Here is an 18,419-nt window from a genome sequence, read left to right on the forward strand (position 1 = left end):
CTCCCTCTTTCTCTCATCCTTCCCCTCTCTCTCAAAATAGATAAATAAAATCTTTTTTTAAAAGGGATGGCTTGCCAGTGGGCATGCTTTTGGGCAGAAAAGCCCAGGAGGAAGACACCCCTGCCTCAGGGGTCCCCAGGGCCCAGACACGGGCAGCCCCACCAGGTGACCACAGCCCATCCGTCTGGAGCTCAGGGTATCAGGGCTTGAGTTGGTAAAACTGAGTCCACAAAGGAGGGGACGACCGAGGGACCAGGGAGGCACCCGCTTGTCACGGAAAGAAGCTGAGACTGGTATCTAAGGAGCCTGATTCCGGCTTCATCCCTGCGACTCAGACGCCGGTGGCTTCGGGCAAGGGCCCTCGCCTCCCCGGCCCCTGGGTCCCTGGCTGTAAAGAGAGAGGTTGTGCCACGTCAGCGGTTTCTCTCCTCAGCGTGAACGTCTCCTTCTAGAACTTTCTCCCCAGGGACCTCATGTTTGAGGAGGTTTGTGTTGAGCAAGCACACTCCGTTTATTAAGCAATAATGAATTCATCTTCTTGGATGTATTCATCAAAGACATAAATCGCCATTAACCAGAGCTTTTCATCAACGGATATAAACCAGCACTCACGCGCCCAGTGGATAATTCCAGCCCAAAGCAAAGGAACTCAACATTCTGTAAGCGAGGGAGGGCCTGTCACGGGTACGGGTCTGATTTCTGTACATCTTGGGGCGGTTTGATACTGGCAATCCCAAGGAGCTCCAACATGCCTCTGGAGTCCTGGGAAGAGCCCACGGCCCCCCCCCCCCCACTCCTTGGATCTGACTCTCCCATCAGTGGCCCTGAGGTCTAAGCACCCTCTTAGTGAGAAGTGCAGAGAGGTGACAGCTCACCCTGCGACACTCAGGCCGGAGAAGCGGCAGCCAACTTCCCCAGACGTCCCCTCCCTGACACCCCCTCACCCACAGCTCTGCCATCTGCCACCAAGTGCAGCCAGAGCCAGGAAGGCTGCAGGACGGCAGTGGCCGGGGGCTCGGGAGCATGTCACAGGCGCACTGTGACGAGGTAAGCTGAGACCCCGTTTTGCGCCACATTCTCTCAGGGCCCCTGTGGAGCGGCCAGACACGCGGGCATCTGCCAGGGACGTGGACCAGGTGGCCAGCTCGGTATTCAGCTCCAAGGCCAAAGTCTTCTCTTGGAAGCCTGGCGGCCCCAGGCAGTTCACCTGGCCTGGTGCCACTGTGACAGGGGCCCTCGCTCCGTTTCAGGTGGAAAGGAAGGCCTGATGGAGAAGAACCTGTATCATTCACTGACCCTCCCCGACCCTTCCCCAGAATGTCCTCGTGAACTACCAAGCAGGTCACACTGTCCCCAGATGGCCATTCAGTCGCTCACGGAAGCCCAGCCTCAGACGGGGACCCACACTCCCCGCAAGCAGCGGTCCTCAGCGGTTTAAACACATGAATCCACTTTTCTTAGCCCACATCAGGACTCCACAGATGTATGTGGATCACGGTCAACCCGTAGCGGTGAAGGTGGGAAGATGATGTTACAGGAGGGGCCAGAGGGATGACCGCCCGGCCCCCCGCGCCTTGCAGAAGCTGAGCAGTCCTCTCTCGGTTTTCAAGCTAAAAGTGGCAACACAGTCCGAGGGGAAGCCGTCAAGTCTCAGCCATCATTGATAAAAGCTCCGTGCGGCAGGGGGCGGAGGGGCAGCAAAGCTGTGGTTCTCAGCCTCCGGGAAAACTGCGGGTGCACAGACGGCAGCTCGGGGCAGGTTCCAAGGGACGTGCAGGGCAGCGAAGGCGCAGCCTGACATTCGCGATGACATCGGCAGGGCACCTGCCAAGTCCTCCTGTGACTCGCCGCTTGGTCCCGGCCCTGGGGGCTCAGCTTAGGGAGCTCTGCTGGGTGCGTGCGCGGTGAGGGAGGCCGGCAGTTGACGTGGAAAGGGCAGGCTCTAAAAATATCAGAAATCAGGGGGGGCCAAGCGAGGGCAGGTCTGGTTTGCTTTTGTTCGCGGTGAATGACCAGTGCAATCACAAGCGACTTCTCCTCTTTTCCTGCTTTTCCTGGTCGTCCAGGTTGTCTTCATCAAGCATGGATTTCATCATTTTGGGAAAAAAAGGCTGATAACAACCATTCTTAGAAAAAGGTGAAGCGCTTGAACCCAGTGCGAGGCGGTCACTGGCTGCCCTGTTCCGAGGGCCAGATGGCACCTGCAGAGGCACCTGAGAAACACTCCCCGTGGGAGAGCACAGACTCGGAGCAGAGCCGGGATCCCGCCGCGGGGACCGTGGGAGGCTGTGTCTGTGCGCTGGTAGGGGCAGAGGCCTGCAGCCGGGGTCTCAGGCTGCCTGAGGTGAGGGCCAGGGTAGGAGAGAAGGTGGAGAGATGGGCCCCAGGCACCCGTCTAAGGAACTGAAAAAATAAAATTCCATGCAGTGGTTCTCAGCTGGAAGAGATGCTGTCCCCCCAGGGGACAGCGGGCAACATCTGGAGACATTTTTGGTTGTCGCAACGGGGGACAAAGGGAGTGATAACAGCCTCTACTGAGTCGAGGCCAAGGATGCACCTGAACACTTCAAACATGTCCAGAACAGGCCTCCCCAACAGGGACTTATCAGCCAAAGTCCATAGAGCTGAGGCTGGGGGACCTGCTTTTGTGTCTAAAGCTGCCACTGAAGAAAGAGGCCCATGGCTTAGAACAGTAACGGTTTTGAAAATGACTGCTTTGCAGCGAACACTGAGAGGCCCGAGGCCAAACCAAAAAGCGTGCCTGTAGGTCACTGGGTCGGGCGGGTGGAAAGACAGACCCTCTCTACCTGAGGAGAAATGAGGGTCTCTTGGGCCCACTGGACCATGGCCCTGTCCAGGTGGCTCATTCCAGAAGCAATAATGGTCTCTTCTCACCAAGCCCTGGCTGCAAGCAGCTGGCCAAGAGCCTTATCCCTCAGCTGGCCGCAGGCCCCTCTTCACGCATGCAAATGTGAGATGCTCCGTCCAGACACAGCTAGTGCCCTGTCCCTGCCCTCGCCCCCGGCCCGCCTTTGCCACCGCAGAATCACGACTGCCAGGAGCTCATGTTGCGACGCTTCTTCAGAGACAGGGAGAAGGGGGGCCCAATTCGGGACAACTCCAAGCTCCGGGGCCCAAGCAGAGCCGGGCGGAGGGCTGCGGCTCACAGAGCCTCCGTGAGATGGAGCTGAGCCTCTGTGATCAAAGAATGTGCTGGCGCCGGGCGGGCCCGGGTGTGGCGGAGCCAGGGGGCCGCTCACAGTCTCTCCAGAAGTAGGAGAGAAGCTGCTTTCCCCAGCGAGTCACATCAACAGCCCCCAGGTCTGGACAGAGCTCAACCCAAACCCCAGGCGGACACGTCACACCCGTTTGGGGGATGAGCTGGGGCGCAGAGAAACATTAATTAACATGTCCGTAGGAAATACAAAGTTCTTTTGTGCTAGAATGAATTTGATTGGGCTTCTGTGCCATGGTTTTCTTCCTCCGGTGTGTCTTGAGCCAACAACTTAATGAATTGGCCATCTCCAAGCACAGAAAAATTAGATGGTACAGACTGTGTGACCCATATTTTAATTAAAAACATGTCATGTGGATATGCTTCAGCTGTTTATAACGCCAATATTTAAGTCCTATGCACAGACAACTCTAGAACGCAGAGACTTCTATCCCCATCCAACACCAGGGGATGGCCCTTTAAAGACGCAAAGCACCCTGCACCTGACAGAAGTTCCCTCGTCACCTGGGTGCTGGGCAGGACAAGGGACTGGTCGGCGGGACGGGGAGCCCCCTTCCTTCCCCGATGGGCCGACACTGCCCCCTTTCCCAGCCTCTGCTCTCCCCTCCCTCCCGGTCAGATCACTACTGCATTTGCTATGGCTTCTCCCTGCTGTTCATGAGCTTCTCCAGAACCAAATTTTCCAGACAACTCCCCTTAAATGCAAGACCTCGGCATGCTCCACGTCCTTGCCGGAGGCTTCTTTCCCCTCCCCGACAACGCATCACACACCTGCTTGACTTTTTAAGTGGAGTACACAGGGCGTTCCATTTTCTTGGTGACCCTGGGTGACCGTGACCAGCCTGCCTGGCCTGCTGAGCTGTGAGAGCGACACCCTCAGAGGCTCTTCACGTACCCCGAGGGGGTGTCCCTCCCCAAAACAGCCCTCACCTGGGGTGATTCCCAAATTCTAATGGTTACAGCACCCGTTTTTAGTGGTTTTCTGGCTCTTTCGTTGCTCTTGGGTTGCGGGGCATCACCTCCCTGAGCATCTGCCGGAGGGCCCCTCCTCCCCTTCCGTGGGCGGCCACCAGCCTGCTCTGCAGCCCCTGGGGGCAGAGGTTAGGAGCAGGCGCCCCGGAGGCGGGCTGACCTGGAGAAGACACCAGCTCCGAGCTTGGGAGCGGGCTGCCCCTGGGCCAGTGACTCAAGCCTCGCCAGTCCTCAGTTTCCTCCTAGAATATCCGCTGCTGTGCGCTCAGTGGGGCCAGCGCCTATGGCCACCACGCAGCGCCAGGGCAGGACTAGCCGATCCCACTACTAGGCTTGGAGATCCGTGTTGAGTAGGAGCAAAGAGAAGCTGAATGAGGATAAAGAGAACATGAAAGATTCAGACACATGCATACGTATAAGCAGGGTATTGCCCCTGTTGCTCTTCCGCATCCCCTTTCTGAGCAACTGAGGCTGCCGGATGGGTGAAGCCGTCACAGTCGTAATTCACATTCCCCTGGTGGCTCCACAAACACGCAGTCCCTTAGAGCCATTCCTGGAGGGGCATCCAGGCAGGAGGCCGCGCAAGCTGGCGTTCCGCACGTGTTTTTGCTGTGACTGTTCTGCCCCTCCGACACGGAACCCAAGAGCTTCCGGTAACAAGGCTGTGTGCACGTGTTCCTCCTCTCCAGACTGTGCCCCACCAGACCTGAGGCTCCCACACCCTCAGCACCGAAATCCTGTCCTCAGGGGGTGACCCAAACTGAAGAATGGAGTTGGGTGCCTGGGGAACGCAGCCTGGAACTGCATTTCCTAAGTGGCCAGGCGGCTGGGAGTGCGCGCATGCTCACACGCACACAGAATACGCCGCACGTTTGACGTCGAAGCCTTGAGGGGCAATGAGGAGATTGATTTGTTATCCAGGCATATTCTGTCTAGTGATCCAGACATGAGCATGAGCTTTCCATGATCTGATATGTTTAGTACAGTAAACAAACCGTCTGGAGCAACAGCTCCGTGAAGCTCAGGCACCAAGGCAGCTGGGAAAAGCCATGGCAGGTCCCCCGAGCCAAGTCACCCGGCTCCCCCTCCCTTGCCAGCTGCCAAGAGGGTACCAATGCCGGGGGGGCTGAGCCCGAGAGCCTGGGGAGCCCTCTCGGGCTGACAAGCGCAGCACGCCCGCACGTTAGCACACAGCTCCGTGAGCAGCCGCGCGCACCGAGGACCCGGTGCACCAGTCCCGCATCGGGACCCCAAGGACCGCAGGAAGGAACACTCAGATCGTGCGGCAAACAGACTGAAGGCGACAGCATCTGGGGCGGTGTCCTGCTCGTGCCAGGAACAGGGAAGGTTTGGGCGCACACCTGTGCTGCCTGGTGCCGAGGGCCGTGTCTCCCCACAGAGACAAGATCAAGGGCACACCCCCTCGGTGCCCCCACAAACCAGACAGGACCTTCCAGGAGGGACGTTGCATTAGGGACTCAGCCAGTCCACTGGGGAGTCCGGCTGTCCTGCTCGGCCCCCAGCCTGTGACCAGACAGACCCGGCCCTCACCATCCCTCGGGTCCTCCCCACCTGCCGTCGGCGCCCTGAGCGGGCGGGCCCGGGTGGGCGACCCCAGCACGCACTGACCGCAGGCCACCACCTCCCACCTGCGCCCACCCACAGCTACAATCCCTCAAACCCCGTGTCTGAGGTCTCCCAATAAAACCCACACAGCACGCCTTGGTCCAAAGGTCAGGCAGGAACTGGCCGCTCACAGCTTCCAGGCCCTCTGCCAGCATGGCCCCCGTTCTCAGGGCCTGGACCACACTGGCCGGTGCTCTGGCCTTTAAACATGCCAGGCTTGCCCCCGCCAGAGCTTCCACGGGAGGCTTTGCGGCTCCTTGCAGTCCCTCCGACCTCACTCAAAGGTCACCTTTGCAGAGAAGCCTGCTTGGCCCCCGCCTGGGAGCACCCCACCCTGCTCCCCTCCAGCTGCGCCCTGGCACAAGCTCCTGTTTATGTCCTTCACAGCCCTTAATAACCATCTGTAATTGTCTCACTGGATCATTTGATTACGTGTTTGTCGTCCGTGTCACTAGCCTAGGACGGGGACACATGGGGACGGGGTCGCATCTGCCTCGCCCACCACGTAGTCACCGCCAGGGCCTCCACTATGAGGGCCACCCGGGCTGAGTACACACCACGCCCAGGACCTGCCTGGTCCTCGCCCTGCTCCCCCGAGCCCCGCTCAGACCCCACAGACGCCTCGAACGGGGTATCACGGCAGGGACGCAGCCCCGGGCACACCACTCACTGTCCTAGGGAGTCACTGCAGAGCCCGGCGACGCAGGGACGCCGAGGTCCTGGGACGCCCGTGGGAAGATCCCAGGTCTGCTGCCCACTCACCGTGAGTGTCAGGAGTGGACTGTGGGCAGGCTCCCTGTCTGTCCTGTTCACTATGGGGCCCCAGTACTCAGCCCAGTTCCTGGTACCTAGTAGAAAATGTAAATGAATACCCGACGTCCTTCCTGAGAACCCCGAGACCGTAAGCAAGTCATGGAAAGGCTGTAGTTCCCGAGGTCTTGATGGGACCAGCATCTTCTCCAAACGCTCACAGACTCACGCGTAAAAAGGCAAGCTGTGCTTGTGGACGTGGGGCGAGGGGAAAGGACACTGCTGACCATGCCACCTCCACCCTAGCGCCCACCTCAGCCTTTGAACCAGGAGAGCGACGGTCTCTGATGAAAAGCAGCGACAGCCTGAGGCAGGGAGAGACACACTGACTCCGGCGCTTTCTCCCCAAAGGGCCTTGGAGGAGAATGGGGGGGCAAGAGGAGCCTGGTCCAGGCTGGAGCCGCTGGTCTGAACGCGATCCAACCACGGCAAGCCCCGCGCCTACCATCTCAGGCCCCCGGGGTCCTGAGAGTGCTACCCTTTGGGTGGCCAATTTCCTTAGGAAAATATGAAATGGCCAGGCCACCCTTTACTGAATTAGAAAGCACTTATCACTTCTTTAATAACTACCCGCCTGGAGGACTTAATTCACTCAATGTGGAAGTTACAGAGGCGAATGGGGAAGGGAGCATTAAGCTCCAGCGTACTGCATAAAGACTTATAAGGGCAATATTTTCCCCTATTAAAAGGGTAGATTTCCTCACTACGACTCTGCCTCGCAGTTAATGCGGGCAAGTCGCTCCAAGGCGCCGGCCGTTCTCGCTGGTGGAGGGTAACTCCGGGTCACTGGGAGGAAAGGGAGTCCGTGACTTAGCAGGAACAATTATCCTTGGAACCTGAGGGTGTCGGAGTGATTAGTCAAGGTAACCAACAGGAAGACAAGACGCCCCTGGCGGTGCCCGGCACTCTCTCTGCACAGCAGGCAGGACGTGCCCAAGCTACAGAGAAGAGCCTGGAGTCCCAGGACGGAGGGGGAAGGGTGGGCTGGGCCAGCGCTGGAAGAGTGCCGCGCAGCGGGAGGCGGCGGGGTCCCGCAGGGACGTCAGCACCAGAAGACACACTGGCTAACATCTGAGGCAGTAAAGGCAGGCACTAATAGCATGAGCTCTTGGACGCTGTAAGGAAGCCAGCCCTGGAATTCCTTGAGGTTCCAAAGGATTCGTTGAGGGGGCTGGCGAGACGGTCCCCTCCACCCTCACTCCGTGACAGAAACGCAGGGTGTTCTCCCGTTAGCTTTTCCTTGCTTCTGCGTGGCGAGTGGCTTCCTGTCCTCGGGCAATGAGTGGCCCGCCCCTTTCCCCATATGCCCACTCTCTTGGAAGGCATCTCTCTAGTCACATGGCTCCAATTACTGCCTCAGTAGAAATTAAGTCCAGATCTGCAGCTCTGCCCTTGACCCCAAACCTCTCCCTGTCCTCTAGGTCCTCTCCTCACAGGTGCACTCGCTCCCGAGAGTCCCAAGACAGAATGGCTTGCTCTTACATCCTGAACCCTCCCAAACTACCTCTGCTGAGTCCTGCTGACTTCAAGCACTGCCACAGAGATGGGGAGTAGATTTCAACTTCTGTACAACACCTGTGGGTTGGCCAGAGCTAACACGGATCTCTGTGTTTTGGGGCCTCGGGCTGAGCAAGAAAACGGTTAGTGATTTATTAGTCACATCTGCCACAGGCACTATATACAGAATGATAATTAAGTACCATCTATTACCCATATCAGCCTGAGAACCTTTTCTTTAATTTTTATGTATTGATTCTAGAGAGTGAGAGGGGTGGGGAAGGCAGAGAGAAAAAGAGAGAGAAACACTGCTTTGTTGTCCCACTTATTGATGCCTCATTGGTCAATTCTTGTCTGTGCCCTGACCAGAAATCGAACCCACAACCTTGGCGTATCAGGACGATGCTCTAACCCACTGAGCTACCCGGCCAGGGCCCAAGAACCTTTCAACATCTCTGTCTCCTCCCACCTCTCTCCTCTCACCTTCCCCCATCTCTGATTCCAGTCCTACCAATCCCTCCTCTGATATTTCCAGAAGCCCCTCTCATCTTTTTATATCTTCAGTCCCTTTTGGGGGATACTGCAGACTCGGAGCAGGCCTTCCAGCTGCCAGCCTCTGTCTGAGGCTCGGCGTTGTCAGCGATGACTTGGAACGTGTTCCTCGCAGGCCCAGGAACCCCCGATGGCGCACAAACGGCTCTCAGGCCAGACGGAAACCCCTTTTAGGAACCTTCAAGCCCACCGGGAAAGCTGTAAGTCATGTCAGGGGGGAAAGAGCCGCGGTGACTTTTCCTCTGAATCCTGAGCCCAACCCACTGCACTGCTGAAATGCGTCCCCGAGGCTCCACTCCAGGCAGAGGCCGCCAGGAAGGGAGGGTGCTGGTGTGACTTGGGTGAGTGGCTTTTGTGGCTCTGCTGACCACCAGCCCCGCCTCCCCGCCTCCTCCTGTCACTGAAAGTGAATAGTCACGCTGCGTCGGGAGGTGCGTTCACATCCACAGAGACAGCAGCCCGTCACGCTTCCTCGGCCTGTCTCCTGCCTGTTCCTTCCCTTGGCTATTGGAAGCAGTTCGGTGCAGGAAGAAAACCGTGAGCTTGATGTCAGCACCGAGCACGAGCCCCCAGCCCACCACCGACGAGCCTGCTCATCTGCTGCTACCTCAGTGCCTGCGCCTGTCCAGTAGGGACACTGATGCTGACCTCGCAGAGGCGTCGCGGAGACGAGGCAAAGCTGCCGGGACAAGGCCTGGCACGCTGTCGGGAATGCTAGAGCGCCAAGAATGCTTCTTTTCCCCTCCCCAAAGGAAAGCAGCGCCGCGTAATAGGAAACATGGACGTGTCGTCCCCACCCACCCCCACCCACGAGGACCTTCTTGCATGCTAATAAGGAGACTAGTGCCTGGGGCTCCTCCAAGAGCCCGAGGATGGGGCTGGTAGCCAGGGGAACCAAGCACGTGATTAGAGAGTTGGCGCTTTCAGCCCCGCCTGCCTGGAGATCGAATGAATCACCAATGGCCAATGGTTTATTTAACCAAGTGCGCCTCCACATTGAAGTTTCCATGTAAGTCCTAAAAGCCAGGGTCCAGAGAGCGTCCCAGGCGGTGAACACGAGCAGGTGCGGGAGGGCGGCGCACCTGGAGGTGGTGGCACTTCTAGGCCCCGCCCACACAGCTGGCCCTGCGCCTCTCTTCCATTGCCTGCTCCTGGGTTAGCTGTATCTTTTTATCATAAACTGATAACTTAGCAAGTAAACTGTTTTCCTGAGTTCTGTGGTCTGTTCTAGCAAACTGTCAGACCCAAGGAAGGGCTCCTGGGAACCTGCAATCTACAGCTGGGCAGCCAGACGCCCAGGTGACAGCATGACCTTGTGACTGGCACCTGAAGGGCAGGGCCCCTTCACTGTGGGGTCTGACACCAGCTCCAGGTGGACAGTGTCAAACTGAATTGAATGACAGGACCCCCACTTGGTGTCCACAGGGAGCTGGAGAATTGGTTGGTTTAGGGGGAACGCCCTCCACATTAGGTGGCCAGAGTAGAATAGAGAAAAACACGTGACAACTTTTAAGCAGTCACCACATTGTGCAGGGACTGGGGTCCGGAAGCGGGGGCCCCGCAGCCAGGAGAGGGGACCTGCTTGCAGCAGCTGAGGCTGGGACGTGTGCAGCCTGGGACCCCTGCCCACCTCCACCCCCTGCGTCCTCCTCCTCCTCCTCCTCCTGTGCAAGCAGCCAAACGGAGCCGCTGCCGCCAGGGCCGGCGCCTTCCCGCTTCTGCTGAAAGGCTACCGTTCCCGCCCTGCCAGCCCCTGGCGCCCAGTGCATGCCAGGGGGCCGAACCGCTCCGTCATGCCACCTCCGCCTCCCTCCACCAAGCTCAGACCAGGCCATCCCCACCCGGTGGCCATCATCAGCGACCAAGCCCCAACCACGATTACAGGAGAATGGTTTCTACGCGGCTGCTGATGCAGGTGCGTGACCCTGTCACCTAGGCGTCCAGGCGTCCTTTGCCTGGCTTCCCTCAGGAGAACGTCACTTCCGAAACTAAGTCCACTGTGTTCTATTCATTTCGGTCATCCCCACGCCTTGTATACTTCATAATGGCAACAAAGCCATTAGCATGCCTTGTATTACAGTGCGTCGTTATCACTGTTCTATGTTATTACTAGTCGTTGTTAGTCTCTTACTGTGCTAATTTACAAATTAACCTTTATCATAGGTATGTGCGTACAAGGGGGGAAAAATCGCATATACATAGGGTTTGCTACTATCTGTGGTTTCAGGCACCCGCTGGGGGGTCTTGGACCAGATCCCCTCTCCCACAGATAAGGGGGACTACTGCAGACCAGGGCTGAAATTTGCAAATCTATTTGCATTTGCAGAGGGTCAGGGTCCCCAGATGAGTGTTCCCAAACACCTCTCATGGCCCTTCCCAGGGGACTAGAGCTGCCCCATACCTGCTGAGTGAGACCCCTCTGGGTCTTCCCCTCCTGCCTCCCAGGTCCTCTGCTAAGTGATGCCCCCCGGTGGGGAGGCAGGGGGCACCTTCCTTTACCACCCCCTGCTCTCCACGGCCTTGGTGGTCTCTTCCTGCCTCACTGCCATCGGCCTCCCCTGTCAGCCAGTCGCTGGCCTCCTCTCCCAGCCAGCTGGCCTGTGCCATCTGAAATCACAGCTGGCAGTGATGGCAGAGGCCCCGTTCCCTTGAGCAGAACCTCAAAGAACCCAGAGAGTGAGTCAGTGTTTCCGAAAGCCGTCGGCACCCAGCGATCTGCTCTGGCGGCTGAAGGTGCCCTTTTCTGCTAAAAGATCCCTTCACGCTCATCCTCAGGGTGTGGCCCTCTGGACCTCAGACCTGTCCCTAGAAGTCCTCCAAGGCCACCTCTCCACAGCGGCCCAGCCCACCTCCTCACAACGGCCCGTGTAGCAGGGTGCCTACCATGGCGGAAGGTAACCTAGGCCTCCGAGAGGCTGGGCGTGTCCCACAGGCCTGGTTTGGCCCAGAGACAGAACGACCGAGGCCCCAGTCAAAGAGGTCACGACAGTGGACTGGCACTCCTCACTCCCTGGGAAACGCGCATGCACGTGGCTAGCAGGGAAAGGCCCCAGGCCGGGGCTGGAGGAGGCCCTGCCAACCTCCTGGAGCAGCTGCTCTGCGTCCCGTGCCTACGGAGGTGCCTTGGACGGTCCCACTTCACGCTGCCTGGTGACCTCCAGCCTCTGGTCAGGAGCACAGTGACAACCTGGGCTTGTGACTGCTACATGGTGGGGGCGGGGGGGCGTTCTTTAGGACCAGACCCTGGACCTGTGGCACCGGACCTTATCTCCAGGTAGACGCTGTCAGAATCTCGCCCCACGCCAGGCTGCCTTGCAAAGGCACCACCCCTGTTGGACACAGACCACCCTGTTGCATGTGAACTTGAATAAGCCCTGCACAGTGGCAGGGACAGGCGGCTCTCTGAGCCCTCGCCTCTGCACGCCCGCGCCCAGTACCCCCCACGCCTCGCACTTCGGCTCAGGAAGCCACTCGAGAGGCAGGTGATGGCTGATTCTCAGAGGGAAGGTACCCCAGTTTGTTCCCAGCTCCCCCCGACAGCAGGCACCTCGCAGCCTCGCCCGGGCCTCATCAGCCCCTCCCTCGTCCGGCCGTTCACAGTCACCCCTGCCTCACAGCGTCATTTCCTCAGCCCCGCCCTGCCCGGACGCTCCTGCTAAACGCGGCCCCCACAAGGCCCGGGGGGAGCCGCCGGGTGACAGCTCCAGGGGGTCCCAGGCAGCGCTCAGCAGGGACAGGCTGGTGCAGGGGCGAAGGTGGGGAGGAGGCGGCCTAGGGAATTCTGGAACAAGAGCTCAGGAAACGGAGGAGCCAAACAGGCCTCTGGTCTGGAACTTGCTGCCGGGGGCCGCAGGGAGGGAAGTGGGGACCAGGAGGGCCACCGCTCACTGCAGCTTTCAAACTCTGACCACACCGCGGGATGTGTGCCAAGAATAAATAAAACGGGAAAGTGGGAACATTAAGGAAAGGGCCTTGCTCTTGACACCTGGTCGATGCTGCCCCCACATACACTGAAGCAAACAATCCCCGCCCTCCTTGACGAAGGAAGTGTATATGAAGCACGGGGCCTGGCTCACAGTGACCCTGTGGGAGAGGGAGCATCCGGGTGCCCAAGGGTCCCCCGGCCTGAGAGCTCCTGCGTGTAAGCCCAGCCTGTGCCCCGACCCAGGGCTTCCTCCACCCCAGGGGCGAGGCCGGCGAGTGCCGAAGGGGGCAGGAGATCACCCACCTGGCCTCTCACAACACAGCCTGGACGACAGGTGCCATAGCAACGGCCCTAGCTACGAGGATGAGAGACAACCTCTTGGACACAGACCGATGGGAAATGAGTAAACAGCCATCAAGGATGTGCAGAAGGAGGGCTGCGGAGGGCCAGCAGCACACACCTGTGTGGACGCCACCTGCCAGGACAGAGAGGGAAGCCCACGAGCCAAGTCCAATGTCCCCTCTCAGCCTCAGAGCAAAGTAATCAATGGGAAAGGGGCAGGGAGGCTGGAAACCCCTCTGACCTGCAGCAAATGAAGCTTAATCCGCTCTGGCCAGCTGTGGGGCTGCTGGGACACAGCTATTCTGTGTGCTCAGGAACTGACAGCTCCCTGGCAGCTGGAGGGGGGTCAAGAGGAGAAGCCAGGTGCTGCAGCTGAAACACTGCCGCTGTGGGGGACCCCAGAGCCCCCCGCCTCGGGGCGGGGCCTACAGGGAAAGGCATCAGAATCCAGCCCTTTTTCTCCTGCACAAGGTCGACTGGGCCTGGCCTCCATCTGCCCAGCTGCGGGGGGCATTCCCGTGGGCAAAGCAGTCCATTCTGGTGGGAGCTGGCGTGGCTGCAGCGGTGCCCTGTCCAGACTTCCAGGGGTAGGGAAGGTCAAAACCAGAAGCAGCATGCGGAAGACGATGACGACATGCACCGCACATGGCCCAGCAACGTCACAGCCACATTTTCCACGTCCTCCAAGACAGGCAGCGTCACCCCCGCTGCGCGCACACTGACACCAAGGAGCCCGGAGGGCTCCCCAGTAGCTACCACTGGGAACCTGCGTCACACCCAGGAAGACCCGCCGTCTCGCCCACTAGCAGCCCAGCCTGGACGGTCACCTGCATACGCCAGCACAAAGGAGCGGCCCGCCCGCACGACGTCCCCAAGTAAATCTGGCAGCCACGTCACAGGCTTGGGTGTAAGAGAAGATGTAATCAGGAGAACAAAACACAATAAGATACAATAAAATAAGCGAAGAATAAAAAGACAAGAGAAAGGACGCCAGCAGCCGTTCCGGGCCACTCAGGGACGCTGCAGAAGCTCCCCAGGCAAATGGACAGCGCCGCATTTCAGGAGTTGAGGCGGGGAGCGGCTACAAGGACAACCACAAATAAAACCCCGCCCTGTCCTCTCAAGAGGGACCACCAGGCCGAAGACCAGCGGGCCAGCCCCCACTGGTGCCTGCTGGGAGAGAAAAGGCCACGGGCATGCAGGGACAGATGGCAGCTCACAGCCCGGCTCGGTTGCTTTGTCGCTGTGTGACGCTGGGCAAGTCAACTGGCTTTTCAGTGCCTGTGATCTGAGCAGTGGGGAGAGCCAGGCCCAGTGTGTTGCTGAGGATAAAATGCAATCATTTTACCCCAATACACTGCAATGCTACCGGGAAATATTGACTGGAGGAAGGCCCCTTGCCAGCCAGTCCCAGGAGCCCACCCCACTTCTGGACCCCCCATTCCTAGCGCCTGGCCACACAGGCAGCAGCTGGCCGCTTCCCAGCTGGAGCAGGAACGTCCTAAAGGCACCTCCCTCGAGCCAGCGCGGTCAGACCAGACCGTGCTCCGGTCCCCACCCCACAGTCTGAAAACGACACATGCACAGGAAACGATCCAAGAGACCAGCCTATCCAGGGATCTAAACCCCTGAAACTTCTAGGGCACCTGCAAAATGCCGGTTCCTGGGCCGGATCCTGGAGCGCAAGGCCACCCTCCAGGGGTGGGCCCGGCGTCTAGCACGCTCTGCTGTGGCTTCCGGTGTGGGGCCAGGGCTGGGCTGGGAATCATACGCCCCTCTTTCATTTTACAAATGGGGAAGCTTTTTTGCTGATGGACTTAATGCTGATTCATTTCAATGACTTTTCCTGGTTGCAAACCAGCACGGACTCCTTGTGGCAAGTTTAGAAAAAATGAAAAGATCCCAAGAAAATTAAAGTCACTCGTCACCACGTCTCGCAGAGATAACTGCCCTCAGCGTTGGGAACGTCTGCTCCTGCCTTGCCCCCGGGCAGGGAGCACAGCTTCAATCTTCGCTTTCCTTCACTTATATTTTATCTTAAGTGTTTATGTTGTCATTATGGATTCATAAGAGAAAATCAATAAAGGTGAAAAAACAGGGAGATTTTAAACCAGTAAATACACAAGGTAAAGAGCTAACGGATTCCCAGGGCAGGGCCAGGACCCAGGCAGCCCTCTCCCGGTGTCCCTGCACCCCGGCACTCTCAGCTAAAGGGGAGTCCGGGCCGGGATAAGGAGCACCGAGGTCAGGCACCAAGGTCAGCCCCCGGGGCTGGGCGAACAAGGAAGGCGGGGTCTTGTTCAGTGGCTACGACGGGCAACCCAGGGAGCCCGATTACAAACAAACATAAACTAATGATACAGCTGTCAAGACCGATTAGGCAGCACAATAGAAAAATTACAGGGCTGTTTGGGCCCAACAATATAAGATTAATTTATCAATACAGCTTACGTGTCACTGGAGAGATAACAGGCGGAATCAGGGTTTGTCACAGGCCTTCTGTGCAATGGGAACCTCTTGGCCACAGATGTCCTTGTCCTGCCGCAGAGCAGGAGCCACACAGCGAGGTTCCCAGCCCAGGCACGGGGCGGTCAGCACAGAGGCCAGTCAGTGAGCCAGCGGGAACTTGGGCCCGAACGCAGAGACTCCAGCCCACGGGCATAGGTAGGACTCCCGGAGTCCAACTCGAACCCACACACAGAGCTGCACGCCCCGCTGTGCTGCCAGGCCCTGAGTTGGCACACAGTAGGTGCTCACACCTCACAAGTCCGTGGGGCAGGTGCCACCACGATCATCCCCGTTTGCAGCAAGGATTCCAGTCCGGGCAGGCCGCCCAGTCTGTGCCCCGACCCATGCAACAGCGTTCTGACAACTTCATTTCCTCCTCCTCATCCCATGAACGGTCCCGTGCCTCCCACCCCGCAGTGGGGCCACCAGGGCAGGCACACAGAGCTCAGACCTGCCCAGGGAGCTCAGGCCGTCCAGGGATCAGGCTGAACCACCTAAGACTGCCGCTGTTGGAAACCAAACGTGGCTGGCTGTTTGCTGGAGGTACGGTCAGGACCTAAAACCAGAGCACCCGCTGCCGGAGCGCTGGGCCCAGGTACAGGGCACCTGGAATTTTCCCAACCGCTCTCTGAGTTAGGTGCCGTGATGAATAGCAGATGAACGCTGAGGCCCAGGAGACGTCATGACTCGCTGAGCGTGCCAGAGTTAGGCAGAAGCCAAGGGAGGCTAAAGGGTCGCTGGGGGGCCCACGGCATCCTTTGGGGGTGCTGGACTGCCTCACCCCCTGCAGTGAGCACCCTCCAAGCCCAGAGCAGGCGGCGCGTGAGCAGGGAGGACAGGAGGCAGAGGCTGGGAGGCAGCCGGGACCCGGCAGAAGGCAGATGTCGGTGGGTCCGCTGGAACAGCCCCAGCACACGACCCCGGAGCAGACAGCGACCTTCCCAGAATCAGCAGAGCGCACCGTCCCTGCCCAGCTGGCCGGGAACAGCGTCACACTAAGGCCACCCAGGAGGATGCAGGCCTGTGTCGCCAAGTCGGAGTGGCAGGGGTGGGGGGTCGGCAGCTGTGCCCTCCTACCTCGCTGCTCCCGACCTCCCCGAAGCCTTCCCCAGCCTGCGTGCTCGCGGCAGGGAGCAGCTGGCAGGCGGGGACCGCTCCCGGGACAAGAGGGCAAAGGCCACGGGCAGCAAGGGCAGGCGCTGACGTGAGGGGAAGCCTCGCCACAGCCCTGCCCCGCACCCTGGGACGCGGAACCCAACCATCCTGCATCCCCACGTGTTCCTCCACGTGTGAAACAGGCGTAATAACAGCATCTAGCTCCCTGGGCCGTGGGGAGATGTGCAGTGCCCAGGGGGGCTTGCTTGGCCTGCAGTGATTGTTACCCAGGGGCGGGGAGAGGAGGCAGAGGTGCGGACACAGAGGTAGAGGCCTTGGGCAGAGGGCCAAGGCGGTGGGTGATGACCGGAGCATTCTGTCCACTCCAGGGAGCCGCAGGGCTGACGGGACATGGGCAACACCCACAGAAGCAGGGGGGCTCCGGCGGGACCCTCCCAACAGCCCAACAGTGCTCTCAGACGCAGGGCAGCAGCCCAGGACCCCCGGACTGTCCAGGGAACAGGTAGCAGGTCCTGTGGTGGGGGAGGGGGTATAAGGGGACTCATTGGTCATAGAAAAAAATACAATAACAATTAAAGAAAAAGAAGGTCCTGTGGGAATGTTGGGCCTGAGAGGGAAGAGGCCCCGCCTTCAGATCGGAGTCCCACCCACAAGGTGGGCACCATCCCTGCCCCGGACACCTGGCTCCGCCCCTGGAACAAGGGAGGGCCCAGGGCAGGCTGGGCGCTGTACTTTGAGGCCCACTCTCCGGCCCTTGGGGGCTGCAGGCCGCAGCCAGCTCACCCAGAGGAGCCCCGCACTGCCTGCGCTCTGCGGCCTGAACAGCCAGGTCCAGCCCCTCCGTGCCCGTCCTCCCACCTAGAAGACTCTGGGAACACTGCCTACAGACGCCTCTGAGCCTCAGTTTCCTCCTCTGTCAATGGAGCGGACGACAACAGCACTTCCACTCCAGACGAATGGAATCATCCCTGGGATCCCCTCCGTGAAGCCTGCCGCAGCACCCGGCGCACAGTGAGACTTCAACGGACAGCAGCCACCTCGACTGTGACTACATAGTGCGTCCTCGCTTTACGTCCCCACAGCTCCCGTGACTGGAAGCAAATGAAACGGCCGGTCACGAACCCCATCTCACCACAGGCTGACAGACATAAACAGGAGTTGCGTTCCCACAGCGTCCTCATCAACATGATAATGAAACGACAAACGGAAGGACGTCACTGGGGGCCCCGCTGCACAGCCATCATGTTACCTGGCCAGTGACACCCCTTCTTCCACAAGAACCTGCTGGTCTAGGAGGGCCCCGCATGCAGGACCAGGAATGGCTCTGACACACGGAGGGGACAGAGCTGCTGAGACACAGCCTGCCCGACCCGAGGAGGCCGCTGCGCAACTGACCGGGCACCACGCAGGCAGGCGGGGCAGCAGAGGCGTGAGGGAGCCCCCACACCCGCCCAGGCCCTCCATCCAGGCAAGGGCTCTCTGGGAAGGGCTGGGAACTAAACTACCCTTGGGGGCAGAACTGCAGCCTTTTGCTTCAAAAAGCTGACTATTTTAATATCATTTGCCTTTTTTTTCTTCCCTGTAATTATCTCTACTTCATTCCCTTTGTATTTAGTGAACATCCCCCCCCCATTTAAATGCCAACCAGTACCAAGAGGATGCAAGAGAGAGGGTGTGCAGAGAAGAGGGTGAGGCTAGGGGTCATCAGAGGGGAGGGACCCCAGGATGAAACTAAAGGGGCCCCATCGAGAAACCCCAATGAATCTCCACCCCTGTACCCATGGGGTCCCTTTCCAGAACACGTCTGGGGTTTGCGTGAGTAAGAGAAGCCATTTC

The 18,419-nt window shown here is 59.1% G+C and overlaps 1 protein-coding gene across 1 annotated transcript in view; it reads right to left on the minus strand.

The window, feature by feature from the left end:
* The window catches only part of LOC149992063 (NT-3 growth factor receptor-like), a 76,059-nt gene that overhangs the window by 35,743 nt on the left and 21,897 nt on the right, over positions 1 to 18,419 (minus strand). The window lies entirely within an intron of this gene.

This window comes from Furipterus horrens, unplaced genomic scaffold, assembly GCF_987537825.1.
Source record: "Furipterus horrens unplaced genomic scaffold, mFurHor1.1.pri manual_scaffold_16, whole genome shotgun sequence".
NCBI classification, from domain to species: Eukaryota; Metazoa; Chordata; class Mammalia; order Chiroptera; family Furipteridae; genus Furipterus; species Furipterus horrens.